The following is a 21,212-nucleotide window of genomic DNA, read 5'->3' as shown; positions in this document are numbered from 1 at the left end:
TGAATTGTTGCCCAAACAAAAGGTGAAACAGTGAATCTTTTCCTGATCTTGCCAGTACTGTTCCTGAGGAACTGCAGTATAAAATTTGTCACAAACTGAGTGGCTGGCAAGGCTAGGGAAGAGAGAAACTTTTGAGGTAATACAAAATTTTAGGTGAATAAAAGGCAGCCCTTGGATATGAACTATTATACTGGCCAGAGGCTATAGCATCAATTTTATTTAAATTTTGAGAGTGATTAATATATAGAAAGGCAGTTTACTAATGCTTTACCCATTTGTAGATTAAACAAAGGCTCATTAGCTCACATGAGACAGTTCAGTTTTATTTTTAGCTACAGTATGGCTGGTGCAATGCCTCTTCTTTTAGCATTTTCATTTTGCATTGCCTTCAGTCCTGACATGAAAGTTAACATTAATCTGCCAACTCATTCTGATTGGATTGCTTTGGAAGTCACTCCAAAGTCACAATGGCTAAATGGGATGAAGCTGTAAGACAGAAATGCATTGCAGTTAATACCTCTGCAGTACTGAAGCTAAGCCAGGGCCAGCCCTAATTCCTGAAAGAAAACAAATCCACAATAATCCATCCCTTAATTCTTAAGAGAGTGGCATAATGCCAAAAAATATAAAACATGTATTCCTTAGTAAAACACCATCTTTTTCCACCATAGTTTCTCTTGGCCTTTTATTCATGTACTTTGAGGTCAATGAGCAGCATAAATGTGAAGGTGTTATCCACACTGACAATTACAGTATTTCAATATTTTCCGGAATAAGAGGACTCGGGGTGAGAATGGTTGCTGAAAAAAATATTTTCAGTTACTGTTGCAACAATTATAAGGCAAAAATCTAGATACCAAATGCCCCCGATATCACGGACACCCCTACCTAGAAATCTTCAGACAATGGTTTTGGTCATTTAATCCATCTAACATCTAGGTGGGTAAAACTACAACTGGTATCCTTTTTTCACAATCTGGCTCAGATTTTGATTCTACAAAAAGCAAGGATGATCCCATTCATGTCTAATTAGTCTCAGTTTGAAGATTTTTATTAGGACCATGCTGATTTTAGCCTAAATCTGGACTGTGTTATTTAGAATCTATTTTCCCTAAAGTGCTTTTGTGATGATAACTCAGTGTGACAAAATGCACCAGTTTAGACATTTCTATCTTCATCCAAAAATGTGTCCTCATGTAGAAATAAACCTTAAATATGTCTTACTAATCGTAAATATCCCACAGAAACAGACAAGCTTTTTTGGATGAGTTAGATGGCTAGCAAGTATTTCTAGACATCAGACCTAATTTAGAACCCCTTAGGATTCCTTTGCAATACCATTTTTGTCACGTAAGCCCCATTCATTCTTAAAACATATTTTTTAAGTCTTATGTTAAATCTAATTATCAAGGGAATGTTGTTTGTTACCTGGCCAGAGCTGAAAACTAGAATAAAATGACAAACTGCCTCACTTGTTTTAGGGTTGGCAAGCTTCTCTGGGAGTGAAATCCTGCTCTGAGGCCTTGAAGTTGCACATCTCTACAAAGTATGGGAATATTTAAGGAAATTCACTCTAAAATTCTTAACAGAATTGTCACTTAGTCAACTTTTTATTATTTCTGCTACCTTGGGTAAGACTCTTATCTTTGCAGCAAAAATAATTCTGTATGACCTACAGAAATAACTTTAGATATGAAGTTATTTCCTGCAAACATTTCAGAAGCTTAGATGAGACAAGGAGGCAAAACATCTCTTTGCTTCTACCCTCTGGCAAGGCTTCTTAAACTCAGGTGCAGAAAGCTATACAGACAAAGATGAACTTTCCCTTCCCACTAAGTTTTAACCCTGTGGTATACCAGACTTGGGAGCCCTTGTCAGCATATGGCTGGATGGCAGGAAACCAGTGCACAGCAGTAAGTAACCACATCCCCCATAGCCTGGCAGGTCTGTTCAGCACTAGGGGCTGGAAAAACATAACTTTGAAAAGCTTGTACAGCCCTAAGTTTGAAACGGGCTCAGTCAGCTTGTCAATCTCGTGCTGATGCTGCTGTGTCCTGTTCTGATGCCTAGCTGTAGTTCTGTGGTACACACTCACACACACAAGCATGTAAGATAATATTCATGCCTATGGTTAACATCTATTTTTAAAGGTTGAAAGCCCTACTTACCTCTGACAAATGCTGCAAACAATTGACTCACAAGTGAACTATAAATAATGTTCACAGCGCAGAGCCCATGCAACATACTGCTCTAGCATTGCTGAACTTTCAGAACCTGCTGCTTCTGGTAGCTATATACACACTGTTCATGACAGGTTTAGGCTTCAGTAGCCCAGAGCCTAAGATCTATAATGTATTTTGGAACTAGAGCATTTGCAGATTAGTGAATACCAGCCACAGGGCCAGGTATGATGTGGAAACTTGAAAACACAATGTGTCTGTACTGACATTTTGAATATTAGCAGAAAATAATATCAAAGACAAGGGTTGAGAGGAGATGAGGAAAATGACTGACAAAACCTGTGAAGCATAAAGCAATTTAGTCAGCTATAAGCTGCTCCGTCATGTGCAAGGCTTCTCTGGTAGGCAGATTTTTGAAGATAAGACTGCAGGCATGGAAAATGGGGTGGAACTGAATTTAGCAAGGGTAGAACTTAGCAGACAAAGCTGATAAATGGTTGACAAGCATCAAAACAAGTGTGGTGGAAAATGGGATTGGCTCCGGAAAGGCAGCTGCATGTCTCCACCATGCTGATTTATCTCCCTTGAAGGTAAGGAACCAGCCCCAGTGCTGCTTGCCTTTAGCCCAGGAAAGGGGAAAACTCTTCATGCTGGCAGTGCCAGGCCAGAAGGAAGACAGATCTAGTAGGTCTCTAGCATTCCCATCACAACAGGACAGCCCTGCAGTCAGTTCCCTATCTGGCAGGATCAGAAAAAGGGGAAAATGAAACACATGGATGAAGAAAGGATCCCAATTCCCACAGCCTGCTGTACGCAGCATCAGCCCAGTGTCTATATTCAATGCTGCATTATAACCCCATTCCAAGAAGGTTTATTGTCTAGATGGCAGGAGGACAGAAGATCAAGGAAGCAGGATTCTAGGAGACATATGGCTATTTACTTACTGTGCTACATCTCACATGGTATATTCATCCAGAACCTGAAGCGCTGTGCTGCACCCGCATATTGGCTGCCTCTACATGAAGTTAGCTTGTGCTCAGTCACACATAGTCGTTCAAGGTCTGTGTGATGAGAATGTGGCTATTTCTACAGATATTGAAGCAAAACCCCTTCATGTTTTTGTCAGCAGTCTTGCTAGACCAAAGTAGGCTGTGCTCTTTGAGTTTGTGCACTTGCAAAATGAATTGTGGACTAACTGAACAGCCTAGTTGACTAAGTTAAAGCATGTATCTGTGCATATCAAAGATCTGATCAAGGTGTTCAAATGTCAATGCATAAATCAACCTACAGATTAAATATATGGCTTTTGAGAATTTGTTCTGAAATATTAAATGAAAGAAACAGATATCCTACTTCTGATTATTCTTTTAATATTTGCTTAGGCAAAGCTGTCATTCAGACTTGCTTTCAACACCCAAGGTTATATAGTAAGTTTCACGTCATGTGATAAATGATGTCTTTGCTTTATGGGAAAGGATAATTTCATATAGAAACATTGTGATCTTAAGTTACAATTGGTCAAAAAAATTCAGCTATTAGAGTCCATTTTAAGTGTTTTGACTTTCTCATTGTGCTGTGAAAATCCCTCCATAAGTACTTAGGCAAAAATGCTGAAGTTGATTAAACAGAAGTGCCATCAGATGCATGAAGGGTTGAATTGCATTATTTTGATTTAAATGCCAAACAAGTATAAGTGTATTCTTATGCTGTCCTGACGTAACACCAGTAATTTAAATTCAAGATCTGTATTCTGGACTGTTTTCCAGCTCTGCAGTAAGGCCAAGAGTTTTGACCAAAGATAGAGTCCTGACCTTTTTCCCTCCACCTTACCACACTGTACTCATTATTCTGTTTCACTCTCATGGTAAAGGAATCTACCAGAGCTTTCAAATACCTGAAAATTACACATAAAACTGTGTATGTTCAAATAAAATTAATCTCCAATATGCCACTTCATTTTTATAATACCAATTGTTTGCAGAGAAAAATAATGTTTGAGCTATTCTAAAAGTCAGTGAAAAGCATCAAAACTCTCCCCTGAGATTTGTCAGCTGTGGGGTTAACATTTGAAAAAGATTTAAAATCTCTGGTGATTTGGCCAGCAACGGATTATGACAGACTTGTTTCCCAGAAATACTGTAGATTGTTCATGTTCTTTTGGCTTTTCTAGGGCATGGCTGGGGACTACTAAACCTGTTGTTTCTTACAGGATATTGAATTTTGTTAAATTATAGCTTCACCAAAGGCTTTGGAGATATTTTTAGGAGAAGTCAAATAAAAAGAGGTTATTAAAAGGGCAACTAGCAGATTATTTGGTAGCTTTACACAGAAAGCATGAATGCCGCCTTCTTCCAACGTCACATTTTGCTATTCATGTTCCTCTAACCTAAATATGTCTGATATTTACCACTGATTCATTTAATATCATGGAAAGGAAAAGGAAAAGGAAAAGGAAAAGGAAAAGGAAAGCAATATTTTTTGCAACAACAATCTTTCCTTATATAAACCCATATTAAAAATTTGGTTGCAAACAACATGTAGACCTCTTGAGGACTTTTAGTATTATTTACCATAAGGAGAGAAAACTGAATTTACATTCTTGTATTTTCCAATTTGAAAATAATGCATGCTTTCAATGCTACAGAAATATATGTTACAAATGCAGGTCCTCCCAACACCAGAAAAATTAAGGGGTAATAGGAGAAACAGTAAAAAAAAAGGAAGAGAAAGAGACAAAGTTGAGAAAAGTTACATCTATTATGGCTGTTTCAGGTGTTGGTTTTGTGGATGCCATGATGTTTGTTAATAACTGACTGCTTAATTTAATCATAGAATCATAGAATGTGGGGGGTTGGAAGGGACCTTTAAAGGTCATCTGGTCCAGCCACCCCCTACAGTGCACGGGGACCTTTTTAACTAGATCAGGTTGCTCAGAGCCTCGGCAAGATTGACCTTGAAAATTTCCAGGAGTGAGGCCTCCACCACCCCTCTGGGTAACCTGTGCCAGTGCTTCACCGCCCTCATTGTGAAGAACTTCTTCCTAACATCCAATCTAAATCTACCTCACTAATATTCAGAATTTTCCCTGTACAAAAAGATATCATCAAAAGATATTGTATAACTCTCTATAAGAAAGAGGAGTAAACAGCTCCACGTTCCTAAGGATCCTAAAACCAAAATCATTTGGAAAAAAAACATATCCAACTTCTTTGTATACTCTGATGACACACAAAAATGAAAATCTCATTACTTCTGCTTTATTGTCTCAGAGTACATTTTATGAACAGGAAACACAGTGAATAATTATACTTATTCTTTCTTCCATTGTTTCCTGATATATCCTATATGATTGTAAACCTAAATCTGGATTAATTCCTGATTCCTTAAAATCCCAGATGAATCTTCCTGCTGCAGCACCAGACGATGCCAGCTCACTTTGCTGGAAATGGCATCCTGGCATCTTCTGCAGCTGTCTAAACATAGAGAGGGCCAGGATTTTCCAGAGTGACTAATGATTCTATTGCCCAATTGAAAACTCTTAGCTTGTAAGACAGTAGGTAGAGACATATCTTAAAAATCAATACATAAATGTGTCTGAAGTAGCATACCTATCATTTTGGGAAAGTGTTAGATTATCATTTAGGACAAGGAGTAAGCTTCTAGGCAATGATAAAACAGATGAGTGTTGTCTTATGTTTATATTACATTTGCCCTACAGAACTCACCCTGTGAGCAATGCTTGCCAAGTTCCCTGATCAGATATTACTCTCCTTGCATCACACAATTATTTGGAAATGCATTGTGGGGTTTTATATCTTGAAAAATACTTTGAACAGCCACCTTTATTAAACCTATATTTGTTTTGAGTTAAGAGGTTTAGAAATTTATTTATTTATTTACTTTCCCCTGAGTCAATGTAGGGGGGAATTTTGTAGGACTATACTGAACAGCTAAAATAGGTGAACGGATGAAAAAGTCAGCTCAGGACTGCTTAGTCATAACTCTATGTCTGATTTCCACTCTAAAAAAACGTATGCCAGCTAGGGAAAAACAAAACAAAATAAAACACAAACAAAATTCAAACACACATAAAACACACCTCCCCCCCCAAAAAAAAAAAAAGCCCAACCAACCAAAAAACCCCCAAAGAAATAACAAAAGACCCACAACAAAACATAAAACAAATAAAAAACAACAACCAAAAAAAATTACAAAAAACAACCAACCAAAAAAGCCCCAAAGACAAACAAACAAACAAAAACAAGCAACAAAACACTTGTAGGAAAGGCTCAGGCTATTTCACAGAGACACACTGCACTTCTAAGTCACAGAAGAAAATTTCATTTCAGAAAAGAAAATCTGATGTATTGAAGATTAAGGAATTGATTCAGGAATGAGATTTTGCAGTAGAAGACTCCCACTTGTCCTATGGAACTAGACTGTGAAATGTCTATGACTTAGGTGAAAGCTAGAATAGCACATTAGGTGCTTTCCACATACGGTTGTTCAGTAGTTGTGGGAAAAATCTCCATTGTTCCACAGCCTTTATCTTCTTTGTAAGACCATATGTTTTAAAACAGCACTGACTTTTCCATATTTTTTAAGGAATAATGATAGCAAGTCAGTGATTTACAAGTGTTTCTGATCAGCAACAAGCCATTCATAATGTTTAGATATGCCTAAGCTTTCAAGTAAGTATGTTTGCAGACAACACCAAATTGGGTGGAAGCATTGATCTGCTAGAGGGTAGGAAGGCACTGCAGAGGGATCTGGACAGGTTGGATTGATGGGCCAAGGCCAGTTGTAGGAAGTTCAATAAGGGCAAGAGTCAGGTGATGGATTGTATCCAGAGAAGAGCTACCAAGCTGGTGCAGGGTATTGAGAATAAGTCATACAAGGAGCACCTGAGGGAACTGGGGATACTCAGTTTGGAGAAGAGAAGGCTGAGGAGAGACCTCATCACCCTCTCCAACTACCAGAAAGGAGGCTGTAGGGCAGTGGATGTTGGCCTTTTATCCCAAGCGGATAATGACAGGACCTGAGGAAATAGTCTGAAGTTGCAGCAGGAAAGGTTTAGATTGGTTGTTAGGAAGAATTTCTATGCTGAAAGTGTGGTCAGGCACTGGAAGAGCCTGCCCGGGGAGGTGGTTGAGTTACCATCCTTGGAGGTATTCAAGAAACATGTAGATGCGGAACTTCAGGGCATGGTCTAGAGGCCAAGATTGTAGGGGGTTTTTTTTGTGGGTGTTATTTTGTTGTGTTTGTGTTTGTCTGGGGTTTTGTTGTGTGGGTGTGGGGGGCTTTTTTGTTTATGTATTTGTTTTTTTATGATGGTTGGACTCCGTGATCTCAGAGGTCCTTTCCATCCATGACTATTCTGTGATTCTGTAAACCTCTATAGGGTATAATATACTAACACACTGATGTCTTTTCCAAAGTAGATCTAGTAAAGAACTTTCTGATAATTAATAGACATAGATCCTAGGAGTAAATATATGAAGCTATTGCACCACTAGTGACATATGTTCTTAACCAACTTATTGGGAAAAATGAGCACAAGTTTGATTTTACAAAGTTTTGGAAAGCTGAAAAGAATACAAGAAAACTAAATATGGAAAAGGAAGGCACATGTATTTGTAACACTGGTCTTAGATAAGATTAAAAAGGTTTTAGAAAGGGATATAGCTTTATCTCCTCTTTTCACTCCAAAAAGTATTTTTTTTATTTCTTCTAGCATTGAGTACTGACCAGACTCACCACCTTTGTGGATACTCACTGGATTTGCTGTGCAGTAAATTGACTTGACTGTTCCTTTTCTAGCACCAAACTGGCTGTACATCTTCTCACTGGATGAAGAAAGAAACACTGGGAATCTGCTGCTAGAAATTACTTGGTGTCAAAGCAGGTGAGGGAGGCACAAACAAGTAACCCATCTTTGAGACAAAAGAAAAAGCGAAGAATATGTCACAGCATTATAAAGGAAGAGTTTAAAACTCATGATGGTCTTGTGCCACTCACAGCAACAAGCAGCAGCCTTGGATATGTGTGGGAGGCCTTGCAAAATCTTTACTGAGTACTTAAGGAATGTAATGACCTTCAGATTGAAGAGAATCTCCAGGGAGGGCAAGATGAAGAAGGTGGGTCAGCAGCACTGCAACTCTTTATTACATTATAACAGCTTTTGCTATCTGATCAAAACCATTTCCATTCCTCTTATTCCCACTTTCAACCTTAATCTAATCCTATGGGCTGGCCAGGGTAAACAGTGCTTAGATCAGGCAGCTTTTAGTAGAGGGTAGTTGTGTGAATTACATAGCTTGAAGTGTCCACAAAAAATAATTTCTCTTTTTTATTTACTATAATGATCTACTGGTTTGACTAATTAATTTTTATTAAGAAAATCCTCTCTTGTATTATACCATAAAATCACAATGAAAATGCCCTAATCTTCAAGCACTACATTGTATATCTTGCAAAACATATTCTCTACAAGTATAAATAAAAGCTTTAAGCATGTCACTCCTTATTAATATCACAGCATTAGAAACCAGAGACAAAATTAGGGAGGGCAACATTGTTGTTGCTTTATTTAGAAACAAAGTACATGGGGAAGAAAAATGTCTCACCAGTTACAAGGCACATGGCCATGTCACATTCCACAAAGATTCTGGTGCAAGGAATGTAGCAGTCTATATCTGTTAATTTTTATAACACTTTAGACTAACTGGGGCAGAAGGAAAATACAGTACGTTCCTTTACTGCCATAGCTAAATATAGGAATCCTATGGATTCTGTAGGTAAATTGTTGCTATCTAGGAGATCATTCATTACACAGTCAAGCCTGCACAGGAAGACACGGATATCATACACTGTGAGATACCTGATAGTTGCTCAAGAGTGTTTAGACAAGTCCGACCTGTGTTCATTCTTAAGTTTTACTGCCTTCTCAATGTGTTCAGAGCCAAATAACTGCCTGCAGCTTTAGCTAGGTGACGAAAGACCTAATAACAAAATGTCACCTGGATGCACACCATGCCCCCCCACATCCTCCCTTCTCTTAGTATCAAATTGGAATGCTCAGCACAGAAACGGGCAGCAGTGTAGTCCAATGTTTTCCCTAGTCTGGATGACTGGGAATCAGAGCTGCAGAAGTAGCCAGTCATTCTGCCATGTAAGTACAGCCAAGCAGTGACAAGGGAATCTCAGTGCACTGAGTAGTTGTGCACATAATGGTATGTAATCTCACACAACATGACTTCTCAGAGGAGAGGGTATGTTATGGATTTGAATTATAAGCACCTTCTGGCATATCACATTGTGGACAAGATAGGCAATTCTCTACCCAGGATGCATACATGCACTAGTCATCTGCGCTTCTTTAGTCAAATGGCTATTAGTTTTTGCATAAGAAATACTATAATTTATCTAAGTTTTGTGCATTGCTTTTTTCTCAACTTGCCAGTTCTATCCCAGCAGGATCTTTTATAGAAAATAAACAAACAAACAAATAAATAAATAAATTGGCACCCGTGTGAAGCAGGTATGAGAACAGAGAAATTAACACCTTCAGATACTGATATTTAAATTATTGGTATTTAGAAAAAATATTTATTCTGACAGCTCATAAAAAAGTATGATAGCAGCTGCTGGCACCAGTGGGATGGTGTCCAATACATGCACATTAAAAAATACACAGGGCAGAAAGCTCTGTTGAGGTGGAATCTGTTTCAGCTGTTTTGAGACATGAGTGCAAAGCAGTAAACAGAGAGGAGAGTATAATCTACTTCACTGTTTGTAGTTCTTGCCTGCTAAATGCTCCTTAATAACCATAGAAGCTAATGGACACTTGAAACATAACACAGAATTTTCATTGTGCTTTCTCTGATTTGTCAAGGTTCTCCAATTAGCCCAAATTCAATCCCTCATACAGCTCAACTTTTGCGTCCAGCATCTTCAAAGCCATCAGAATGCCACGTGGGTGCAGTTATTAGCTGCGTAAGACAACATTACTTGCAGGTTATTCAACGTGTTTCATTAAATGCTCTGTTCTTGTGTAGTTTGTAGATGTGTATCATACCAAGCCTTCTGAAACTTGAGGATAGATGTTGTAAAAAGATGCATGGTATGAACATTCTGGAGACCTGAGTGTTCAAAAAGCATATCATCCTGAAAGAAAGGCATGTTAAGGAAGGAAAGATCTCTAGATTTTAGAGCACATTTCTTGGATGGAGCACAACAGCTATTTAAAGACTGGCCTAGTAAGGTGGACTGTGTTGAGCGTAGCTAGGCAATAGAGCATAGTGGTGAAGCAGGAAGAATAACACACTATGAATTGAAGCGCAAAGCAGAACAGTGTAAAAAGTTACAGCTCAATCTGTGATCAGTGAAAACAAAAAAGGAAACAATGATTTCTAAGCTGTCATGTTAGTCTAGAAGATTTGGGTCTTTGATGTATTCAATAGCTACTCCGAGACAAATTGCTTCTTACCCTGAAACAAATTACATAAACACCTATATAAATGTTTACTCTTACATGGATGTTATTGACATATCTAGGATTTTGGTCATTACATATGTTTGTTTTCCCATTTCTATATCAGAAACTAGACACAAATATTGACTAGCAAGTCTCCTGACAACAGTTCATAAACTGATTTAAATTTCCCCACTAAAAATATTCTAATCCTCAAAAGAATTGTGTAAGTTAAGAATTTCTCATTCCATACAACCTACAAGGACTGAAAACTCCAGGCTTTGTTTTCCCCAGCTGCATACACCCCTGTGTGAGTGATAATGGGTTCAGCCATTCATGCAATGCAGAGGGTGAATGTGCTCACATTATTCTGCCACAAATATGTTGCATCCTCATACCTTGTTGAAAGGGGGAATGTGGTAACTGAAGCTCCTCATAGCTGAAAGCTGACTGCCATGAAAACTGCTGGTTATGAACTTCAGTTTCTTCAGACATGCTGCAGTCCTAATGAGGATACTGATTGCTCTACAGACATTTGAGAAATGCTTTTCATCCTGGTGTTTTTGGGAAAGCTGCTGCCCAACTCCTCCCAGCATTTGAAGTGCTGTGTTGGATCAGCCTTTCCTCTTGACTGGGGAGTTGCTAGGCAGCTGTAATGAGTGCTACTTGTGCTGTAAAGGCATTGCTGCTTTGGGGATGATTAGTGTCAGTTAATTTACTGATTTGGAGATGGAAAAGAATGATAACATTGTAAAAGCCTAGCTATAAGAGTGAGATAAATTACTCCTGTTTCTATCTTGTAATGCTAGTTTAAATTGCTCTCTTCCATTTATAGAAAGAAGGCAGTAATTTTAACATAAGTCCCAACACTTAGAACACTGATTTTTTAAAAAAGAGGGTTTTTTGGTCTTTGTATAAACAGTGCTATGAAAGTACACTAACAAGTTATTTTCATTATGAATTTGCTTTGTTCAGCCAATCCTTATTTAGTAAAAGTTTTGAATTTTTTTTCTCTACTCTTCAAGAGAGCTGTGAAAAAGCTATCTAACCTTGATCTTTGCCTTCGCCTCTCCAGGTAGAGGAAATACTGCAAAAAACAGAGCACTTGGGATTATTGTAAAGTGGGATTTATACTGTACCTTACTTCATGGGGTTTTTTTGCATATAGAATTTATGGACAAAGAATTTTGGGTTGTATAAATGCACTAAGACATAATATCTTCACATGTACCGCTCACTCTGCGGTACATGGAGAGAGAAAGGAGCATCCAGTGAGCCAGTCATTCCACTTTGAAAAGTCCATTGTTTAAGACTTGCAGAATAAATTGTCCTGTTTCTCTTAATCAGGAGTGTGAATGACTAGATTTGAAAGGACACTTAATTTTTAGTAAATTAAATTGGTTATTATAGAAAAAAAAAAAAGTAGAATTAGTGTTCAGTTTTTCTGCAATCTCATAAAAGCTTGTAAGATCTATGTGATCAAACTTCGTGAGGTTTCTGTCCTCTTTGGTGTAAATGCTCCATTGTTATTCTGACTATAATACTATTTCTGTCAGCTTGTCCCACGTTTCTTCAGATTTGATGTGAGTTCTTGGCAGCATGTGAATACAGCTAGAAATTAGGTCCCATATGGTTCTGGACACAACCCAATACTAAAATCAGAGGGTTACTTCAAATCCATTCCATACCCAGAAATCTGAAAGTACTCAGATTGAAAGTTCTTTTTTGGCTGAGTTTTACTTAACTTCAAAGGTCTGAATGTAATGCACATAACAAGAGGAAGGCAATGAAGAGAGAAGAAAGAGTGAGTAGGCAGAATTCCACTATCTAAGGTCAGGAACAGATTTGCAATTTTTTGCAGATCTGCCACTAAGCACTGCACGCAATGCTGTAAATACCACAGCATGGCACTAGCTGCATCTTACAAAACATTGCACCAAACTAATAGTGATGTGGTCTCCTCTACTAGATACAGCTCCAGCATTAAAAGTGGGGAGGGTTGCCATCATGACCATACATTTTATGCTGTGAAAACAATGCGAGATATTTTTTATAGCTGTCCGGATTCCCTCTTTTCCTCTAGGTGTGTTTCCTCAGACAGCCTTCCAAATGAAAGGCTGTCATACAAGCAAAATAAATGAATAGAATGATTGGATTAATGTCGCACATGCAAAACCTTGGAATTTTTAAAGAATAGGTCAGAAAAATGGAGTTTGCATGGCTTGCGGTTTGAAAGGTCAGAGAGCAGATAAAACCTGACAGCTAATCTCCAGTGATCACTGGGAATGTTCTAACCTGCCTATTAATACTTTAGTTTTTAAAGGCATATAAAATAGTCAAAAAATACTATAAATTTTGTGAACCTGAAATTCTTTGCTTATCTTCTTTTTTTTTCTTTAGTGATGCTTTGTTCATGATCAAGCTATTCGACTCCATGTGTTTTGCAAGCACATGGAGTGTAAAAGTTTCGCAAAGTTCTCCAAAAACAGAAAGGATACAAATGAAATTATAGACATCCATGACCATGATTCAAGCCCATTGGCACTGGCCAGATTACTTTTAACAGAATTAGGTACAATAAGGAAGCTTAGAGGCCAAAACAAGCATTTCCTCCTTCACAGATTTACTGGGATGCGTGCATTGATGTTCCTTCCCTTGTTAGCTTCTACCCATGACTCTGCTTCTAGAGCACTGCAGCTGCTGGAAATCCAGTGAAAAATATTTCCAGCCTGTTTCTTGCTTGAGTGAGAGGACTGAGAGAACCATAATGCTGCACTATTCTGGCAACACCACAAGTATTGCCAGCACTAGGATTAGGATAGATGGGAATTATTAATGCCTGTTGATTCAGTGTAAGATTTCCACCTACATCACACCTCTGAACACAAGCATACATTTTTTTCACATGGCTCACAAGGTCAATGTGAGGAATAGTATCCCAATCCCACTTGTCCTTATGCTATACTCCCATGACAAAGGCAGAAGTTCCACTAATATAAGATGAGTTAAGATGTTTGTTGTGTTTTTTGGGGTTCCTTTTTGTTTGGTTTTGGGGTTTTTTTTGTGGGTTCTTTTGTGGTTTGTTTTTGTGTTGTGTTTTGTTGTTTTTTTTCTGGAGCAATAAAAAGAGTCAGTTAAAGAGTATCTTTGAAAATATAATGGAATATACAAAGAACATCCAACATGAAAAGACAGATGAGCAGTAGACAAAAATAAGCTACTGAAGTAAGTTAGAATGGGAAGTGAAATGGTAATTGTACTAGAAAAGTGGATGATTTGGGCATATACAACAAGAAGTGGAGAAAATTATGTGTCTTAGGAAGGCCAGAGTAAGAGGAATGCCTGCGTTTAAGACACCATCACAAAGGAAAATTCTGGAAGCTATTTCTGGCAGATATGAAATCACAGAGAAAAAATGAGAAGTGTAATTGGGAAGAAAAAGCCGGGAAAGATACATATTTCTAGAAAGCCTTTATTATTGTTTGAGTTACTTGAGTTGCAGATTAATGCTGCTGTTAATCCTACTTTGCATCTTTCTTTGCTTTTCATCTTTCATCATGTAGAACCTTTCTGGTACTCAATACATCAATGTGGCACTGGGAAACAAGGAACACACAGTTTGTTGTTGACCCCAGTCCCTCCATTTATACTGCTTTATAGCCTTACCAGAAACTTTATGGTCAACTCATAAGCAAAATGCAAAAGTGGTGGTAGTATCTTATCTGTGAGGTATTATTTATATGATGACAGAAACTTGTTCTTTTCTTTCCTTCCATAGAACTCTATATCATATATACTCTGAAAACTCAAGACTTGCATGTTTGTACATACACATATCTTAACCTGCCTGATTGAAGCAAGAAAGGAAGGCAATGAGAATCCAGTATTTGAGTCCTGATAGACTTTGACACTTCTAAATGAATGACCAGCTTGTTTCTTGAAGGGCAGAAGGTCATAAACAAACAGAAGATGAATGTAGAAGAAGGAAATAAGACAGAGTTAGCAATTTAAGACATGTACACACATCAGTGGAATTACACAACTAGTATTGCTTCACCAGGAGGAGGAAGAAATATAGGTGGATTCCCAAATTTCTGCAGAAGCATTCATCAAGCTGGAAACAGAAAAGGAGAGAGCAGATGGTCTTGCAAAGTGCAGAGTGAGAGAATGTGCAACTGAGAGAGACAATTGGAGGAATAATGAGTGTTGGTAGATTCAGGAGTACAGAACTGATTAATTAAATGAGACTTGTAACATTGCACTTGAAGGGTGTGATCAGCAAGTTAACATTTTCTCAGGTTTTCAATTTAAAAAGTGCTATATTATTCTTGTGTCAGGGAAGACAGCATGGAGCGTGTGTAACATTCAGGATGTATAGTGCTTGTCTTGAACAATCCAAGAGATAAGTTATGTACTTAGGCACTCAGTATATCTGTTGTCTGTCTTGAGATGGACTAAAGAGATGTCTCAGCAACCCACCAAAACATTTTACTCCCCTCCCTGTGATGTGTACCTGAGAACTGGGGAGTTTAGTGTGGGACATGCTGAGATTGGAAACAAGGGAGTTCTACAGCTCGTGCTGGGAGTGATAACCAGGCCTTGAGATTTCATGAAAACCACTGACTTAGCAGGAAAAGATAAAGAGTGCCAGTCTCAAGCCACCTCCTAGGACCAAACCTCCACTGCGATAAACTAATCCTGTAGTCCCAGTTGTCTCAACCGCCTGTTTTGCAATGGCTGATCTTATTAATTAATCAAACAAAGACTTTCTTCAGGACATAGCCCCAGCACCATATCCCCCCTCCTATCTCAGAGGATCACGGAAAAGATAGAAATATTTTCTCACCTGTACAGGGAGAAAAGTGGGGGTGCAGTGGGCAAGAACTGTCTAAAAATCTGGGACAGTCTGGGTGCAGGGAAGCACTTCCTCACCGATGACGTTGTTGGACCATGGTGGTAACTATTCTGTCTCTTGCTGTCCTCTGTATTTCTGCTTTCTCCTTTCTTTTCTGTCTGTTTCCCTCCCTGTCCTATCCATTCTAGGGACTTTGTTGTGTTACTTTAATAAAAGTTTGTTGTGCGCGAGACATCTGACCTCATTTGCAGCTTCATTTCACCATTTGGGATCACCTTTAAAGCTTTTCAGAGGTCCTGCCGGACAACAAAGGGTGCAGCTGCCGTGCGGCTCATACCAGGAGAGGGAAGGCAGAATCCATCCTTATACCAGGAGAGGGAAGGCAGAATCCATCCTTATATCAGAAGAGGGAAGGCAGAATCCAGCCTTATACCAGGAGAGGGAAGGCAGAATCCAGCTGCATCAGCCTCCCACTGCGGTGAGGAGTGTTAGAAAGCAAGGGGGTTCTGCCCCATCTCTCCTAAGACCACACACCAGCCCCAGTGCCTTTTTGTGCACCTGATATTGTGTTATCTTTGTTTCGTCCTGGCAAGATCATAAAAAATTGCCACGTACCCGAATAACGGATTGTGACAACATGGTTGCACCACCTTAAGGAAAACAGTGAAAGATACTGTGCCTGAGTGTGGTGGGATTACCTCAGCCAGCAGCTCAGCCCCACACAGCTGCTCGCTCACTCACCCCACTGGGATGGGGAAGAGAATCAGAAGGGTAAAAATGAGAAAAAATTTGCTTTGAGATAAAGACAGTTTAAGGGGAAAGCAAAAGCTCCACATGCAAGCAAAGCAAAGTAAGGAATCAATTCACTACTTCCCACAGGTTTAGCCCTTTCCAAGACAGCAGAGCTCCATCATGCATAACTGTTACTTGGGAAGGCTAACACTGTAACTCTGAATGTTTTTCCCTCCCTCTTTCTTTCTCCAGTTTTTTATTACTGAGCATGTAATGTTGCATGGAAAGCCCTTTGGTCATTTAGGTCAATTGTCCTGGCAGTTTCCCCTCCCAGCTTCTTGCACATGCCCAGCTTACTGCCTGGCAGGACACGAGTAACAAAGAAGGCTTGCTTGACAATGTGTAAGCACTCTTCCATAATAGCTAAAACACTGGTGTGTTATTAACACTGTTTTGGTCACAAATCCAAACCATAGCACCATATCAGCTGCAATGAAGAAAACTAACTCTATCCCAGCCAAGGAAATGCTGTACCTCCAGGAATTAATGTGCATGAAATGCAGTGATTTCATGTCTTCACTTAACATGATAAACCTTTTTCTTTACACTGCCTCAGCTCTGGAATAAAAAGGCATCTCCCCATATCATATTTTTACAACAAGACACAGGAATTTATTGAGAACCAGGAAAAAAAAGGATGAAGAGAGCAAATTTAAACATCTGCATGTGCAAGCAAGGACTGATAACAGTCTACCCTTATTTTTTGAGTGTGATTTTTTGGTGATCCTTGGGGAGCTGTAGCACAAACGGAGCTTCCTTTTCAATATGGGGCTCAACTTTCATCGTCAATACTGCCTGCTTACGGTGCAGCAATTGTCATGCACTGGGGGGCAAGTGGGAGCAGAGGTAGCTCCCCAGCCCTCCTCTCCTCTGTGCTTCCTGCCTGTGCTGCCTCCAATGCCGGATCAAAGATTATGTAACCTGGCAGCAGCTCTTCAGGCTGGTTCATGAGCCTGCAGTGTCTGCTACAGCTTCCCCCAAATAAAATGGATCTGCTTGTTTAGAGTTATTTAAAGACTGTTGTCACCAAACATAGCTTCTTCAGAAGTCAAGCATCATCAAAAGTTCATTTTTTTTTCTAATTGAAACTGTTTGCAATAATTAAGTTTTATGCATCTGTTTTTCAGTCTCAAAAAGGCTAAATAGTTGGCAAGCCTCCTAAAGTAGGATTAGACTGCAGACCAGCTCAGACAATGCTTCCAGGCATTGGGGATGTACTGCAGAATCAGTTTAATAGAGTCTGATTAGATTACTTTCTCTGGTCAATTTGAAACACACTGACCATGAGATAAATCATCTTTTTATCTTGCTGCACTGCTCTTTTTCTTTGCTGAATCATATTTTAAAAGCATTAAACATATTTTTTAAACATATATGTATTTACAGATACAAGGAAGCATAACCTTATGAATCCCCTGTTGTTCTGGTGCAGTTTGACATTATAACCCAGTCTAAAGGATTCACTCACTGCATGAGAAGTCTAGTAAGTTATTGCCCTTCTTAATACAAGTTGTCTCCATTTTTCACCTATCTAAATAACCTTGATAACATTACAAAAATCAGCCTTGTATTTCTTATCCTGATCTGTCAAGAACAAAGCTTATGTACTGTAAACAGAGATAACATTAGATGTTTTATGACAAATTACTAGCTTAAGGAGATGTTGAATTCTAGTCATTTGGGATAACATGTGCATGGATCTGAATATCTTTAAACTTGATTTATTGTGGACTCTGTGAAACAAACACAGAATGTCTGAGTCTAGGCTACCTTTGTTTAAGTTTTCAATGCTTATTATTTTTAATGCTTATTGATTTATTGTCTTGAGTTTTGTGCAAAGGTTTTCAGTGGTTCCCAGGCCCATTCAAGTAAAAAAAACCTAGGATAAGTTTCAAGAAAAAAAAATATATACCTTACTGCTGTCACAAGAATGAAGGTTGTGGAAAAATAAAGGGAAAAAATAGAATCAAACATTTCCAAAGTTCCCATTTAAATGTACAACAATAGCACTTTCATGCCTATTTGAAGTTTATTTCATTAAGATGATAATTTAAACCAGATTATACTCATGTGGTGTCTGACTATACATTTCTTCTGGTTTTTGTTCTCCTAATCTTAATAACATAGACAGACATTTCCCTCAGATTAGATTTATTCACTATTTTCAAATAGCTGGACAATATATGAATAGAGAATGGAGAGTGAGAGAAAGCAGAGTAGAATCTTCCCCTCCTATATTCTGGAGAGGCTGCAAGGACTAGGCATGGAGCCCTGACACATCCTTTCAGATTTCTGTTAAAATTTTAAACAAAAGCACAGGCTTCAATCCTTGTGTCATGTTTGTTTGTTTGTTTGTTTGTTTTTAATAAGATTTCTGCAAATTTCTCTTAGCACTAGCAGCCATTCGTAGCTGATACACATAAAACACAAGATATATCTATAACTTCTACATGGAGCTATAACGGCCTGGGCATATATATAGTTTGAAAGCCTGAGATACTTACTTTTGCAATCCAGGTTTCCTTAGTTTCGTCAGGCAAATTCAGCCTCCGGTGAATAACAAAAATAGAACACTGATGCACTTAGGAGCCTGGATAGGTGGGGTTTGTCTACTTGCTAGTAAAATGTCAGTAGATGCTGTTAAAACTTCGTTAAACCTTGCAAAACAACTCACTCAGCAAAATATGTTAAAATAAACTGGATAGGAGCCAGAAGAGATGAGACAGGATTATTTAAATCTAATATGTGTTAGAATACAGCTTAAGTCCTCTGACCCTAATCACTTACCACCGGAGTACATCAAATTAGGATCCTGGGACAATTTACGTAGGAGTCTGAGTAAACGTACTGGCTTTGCCCTGCAGAAGAATTCATGCCCTTTAATAATGTGGAAAAAAAAATAGATGATCTCAAATTAGTTCCAGGGGCAGTCTATATGCATGAGAAAGTCCAGCATCAAACTGCAGCACCAATTTTGATCCTTAAGTACAAATGCAGTGAATGATGAGATGTGCTGCACCTTCAGAAGCCTCTAATGCTGCTCTTTTCTTGCATTACCTGATAAAGTTAAACATGTGTAACAATAATTACTGTATAGTAAGTAAGATTTCATTTTTTTATAGGCATTCTCTAAGATTTCTGTTTGCCTTCAAATCTACCTTTCTCAGCTAATGCCCTGAAAAGGCTGAAGTGGGCCTGGATAACAGGATCCTGTTCACAGCACTGTGCATCGTTAGAGAAATTTCAATCTAGCTTGTGAGCGGGGCATGGTAATTGCCTTAATGAGGGAACTGAAATTCTCAGGAGAGTTGTAATATGGCAGTACTCAATGATGCTTTGGACCTCTTAACCTCTTCCATTGACTCAGTTACTGTGAATAAGTGGGATGTCTTGAAGTAACTAGAGATCATCAGTTCTGACACCTGGGATTGTTTATTCAACATGGCTGTATTTGTTCCTGTTTCTCTCAGCATGATGAGGACTATCATGTGTGTTGGGAATAAAATAGCATACATGTGATTTTTTTAATTTATTTTTTTTTTCCACTTTACGCGATCTTACAGCTTTTCATGTTTCCGGTTCTGTTTCTTGGGGTGTTCAGGATAGCCCAGTTCTCAAAGCAAGACTGTATGCAGTTTGCCAGCAAATCACTTGTGAAGCACCACATTTCTGGTAATTTCTGCCTTCATCTACATCCTTTTCTCTAAACTCAGTTCTTATTTTCATGAGGTTCAGAACAGCAGCATCAAGTTTGGGGGCTATGATTTTCTTATGGAAATTTCATGCAGAAGTAGCAATCAGTATCATATAGATGCAAATAAAGTCTCCAACATTTTAACATGTGTAAGAGAGACAGTAATGGAAAACTAGACAGATAAGTAAGTAATTATACCTATAGGGATAGATTCTTATGCACCTCCTAGATGCTTTTTTGCCTGTTCTATATTACAGGAGTCAGTGCCACTAGCTTGTGCTGGCTAATAGTCTGTGAAGTGTGCTAAAGACAACAGAGCAGTGGAACTAGCCATTACCTGTTCCTAATATACCTGTGTAAGGTTTACAAATGTATAGTTAAAAAAGTATCGTAACATATGGAAATATGTCATCTATATTGATACTGATAGAAAGAATTCAAGACAGTTTTCAGTGAAATTAAGTCAACAAGAAATATATGCTTAGGAGACTGTGTACATGACATTTTATGGTGGTGCTGCTTTAAAACCAGTAACAGAAAATGTTTCTGCAGATTTTGACTCTTTGTGGGTTAGATCAAGTTGTTCATTCTTGACATGTTTTGAACAAACAACTGCAGCAGTTTTCTAAGCTAAGTTTTTCTGTGTTGTTTTTTTTTTTTTTTTTCTGAGTGAAGTCTCTTGCAGGGTAACAGAACTGCAGAAACATTTCTGCACTCAAAGCAAAAAGTCAAGAAAATCCTGGCTTTTCATCAGAACTGAAGCATTCTAGAAAGATTTTCACCTGAGAGACTGCAGTGGCAGCACTGACGTCTTTGAATGAAAGCTCCTATTTCTACCTAAGAAGAAATCCCCATCAGCCTGTACATTAGGGATTTTAAAAAAAGCTCCTCATTCACTGTCCTCACAAAATACTTCAATTTCTTAATAATTAAAGTACCACATTTCTCAATTATCTAAATAATATACAAGTGATGAATAAATTATGTAACTATAAGGCCGAGTTCAAATTTTTATTTATAGTCTCACAAGAGAGAAAAAAATGCTTAACTTAATCAGTGTCTCCTATTGTTCAGCTGTTCTCACTAGCCTAGCTCAGGCTGTGACTTTAAACTGGCTCTAGATTCAAACTTATATTTGTTTTGGGACTTAGACTGGGATCCCCAGTGAGATCAACCACAGTATCATGACTGTGAATGTAACTAATTCTAATAATCTTT

The sequence above is a fragment of the Apus apus genome, chromosome 5, assembly GCF_020740795.1.
Source record: "Apus apus isolate bApuApu2 chromosome 5, bApuApu2.pri.cur, whole genome shotgun sequence".
Lineage (NCBI taxonomy): Eukaryota > Metazoa > Chordata > Aves > Apodiformes > Apodidae > Apus > Apus apus.
Note: the sequence above shows the minus strand (reverse complement) of the source record.